Raw genomic sequence first — 2,246 nt, forward strand, 5'->3', positions numbered from 1 at the left:
CAGGTTGATCACACGAGATGGCCCTTTTAATTTACACCAGGAGGGTATTGATCAGCCCGCCGCAGATTAAAGCGTTCAATGAAGCCAGTGATGAGGTATTAACCGGCCCGGGCCCCTCCCCGGGCCCCTGGGGCCCCCGGGGGCTGGCCGGGTATCTGCCTGTGTACAGTTATTCCCCTGTAATGAAGTGGGCTCTATGCGGAGGCATGGCGCCGCCGGGAGGGAAAATAGATTGAAGACGATGAGCTGCTCCTCAAAGTCATTTCTTTGCTCTCCCTCCCCCCCCACCCTCACCTCACCCCCCCACCCCCCACCCCCACCCCGTCCGCCTGCCAGCCAGCCAATGCTGCTGCCCGCACCCCCCCCCGACCCCCACCATACACACCTTAAACTGCTCTGGATTTACTTAGCCGCTTGGATCGATGCAATTTTTATGACCTTATTGGTTTTTTACCATGGTAATAGTTTTGAATCAATTTATCAATCTGCAGAAGCCATCAAACATGATGCCCTCAAAGATCAGAGCCGGGTCATTCCATCACTGCTCTCACATGAACCCAGATGGAATGAGAGCAGGAGTGATGGGTTGTGATTCTCTCTCTCTCTCTCTCTCTCTCTCCTCTCTCTCTCTCTCTCTCTCTCTCCTCTCATCTCTCTCTCTGCTCTCTCTCTCTCTCTCTCTCTCTCTCTCCTCTCTCTCTCTCTCTCTCTCTCTCTCTCTCTCTCTCTCTCTCTCTCTCTCATCACTGCCACAGACCCTATGTGGGGATGGTCATGAAGCAGCTTAACTAACATGCTCTCGCCAGTTTAACCCCTTCAAAAAAAAAAAAAAAACTCTCACCCCCACCCCACCAGCACGCTGTTTTTAAACATCAGCCCAGAGGTGAAAGAGCACCGATTTCATATTATCTATTGAGAGGGAGAAGGGAGAGAGAGCAAGAGAGAGAGCCGGTGAGCGAGAAAGATGGAGACATACAGAGAGAGAGATGGAGAGAAAGAGTTATATTGGAAAAAATATGCTCTTCTGAGGTTATACATATTAAATGTATAAGAGAGAGAGAGAGAGAGAGAGAGAGAGAGAGAGAGAGAGAGAGAGAGAGAGAGAGAGAGAGAGAGAGAGAGAGATAGATAGAGCTATAAGACTTTGATATTTATATATATTAATTCATATATATATATATATATATATAGATTGATATGTATGCACATCTATATATATAAAAACATTCACATTAATCTTGACAGATGGCCATCCGAGTTGGTTTTACATTTCCCTGATTGATTTCGTGTTTGGCTCATTATCGGATCAATAACCAATTGAGGGGAACAATTCATTGGTGGGATTAACGTATTTAGCCGGGCGTTACTGCTCCACTGTCCTTTGTTTGCCTTCCACAAATGTCAATTAATGTTCCATATCCACAGCCCGATCGGGCCTGAGTACTTTTTATAATCTGATTAGGCTGAATTATCCGAAGAGCGGCTCCTATACTGTACCGCCAAGGCATAAGGCGAGGGCCCTAATGTGGTAATGGCTAGCTTGGCGGGGCCACATTACTGAACAGTAGCAAGTCATCCTTAAAAAGATATAGATGTCAAATGTGTGTATGTGTATGCATTGAGTTTTGAACGTGCAGTGAGTTGTAATGCATATTTGATGTATTTTAAGATGATCTTCCCAATATTTGTTGTAATTTTATTTTAAACCATCAGTTTTTCAACCCACTCCATACTGCATTGAAACACATCACACTTTTTTTCTTCCCAAATGCCTGCCGTTAGTGGATTTTGTGGGTTTTTATGCTCTGGGTTAAAACAGGTCTGTACTTAAATCAATGACTTCTCGTTAGCCGCACATACTCCCTTTATCTCTGCTCAACCTGCTATATTTATTTAAGTTTGTGATTAATTGCTGTTTCTGTGTATGCGTTCGTGTGTGTGTGTCTGCACAAGTGTGTGTGTGTGTGTGTCTCTGCACGCGTTTGAGTGTGCGTGTACGCACCATTCCACAGTCAACAGACTATGTGTATCTATGGTTACGTCAGCATTCTTGTCTCAGAACCTGTGGTGCGCGCCGCCACACAAGTGGAGCCCAGAGCTCCACGGGAGAGAGCTATATTTAGCGTCCTGTGAAACGTGGCTGACCTCCACCATCTTCTCGCCGGCCTCTTTTTCCCCTTCTTCACTAAAAGGAGGTCCGTCGCCACTGGATGTCCAAAGAACTGGCTTTTAAAACCCCTTTGAAC

This window comes from Gadus chalcogrammus, chromosome 4 (genome assembly GCF_026213295.1).
Source record: "Gadus chalcogrammus isolate NIFS_2021 chromosome 4, NIFS_Gcha_1.0, whole genome shotgun sequence".
Lineage (NCBI taxonomy): Eukaryota > Metazoa > Chordata > Actinopteri > Gadiformes > Gadidae > Gadus > Gadus chalcogrammus.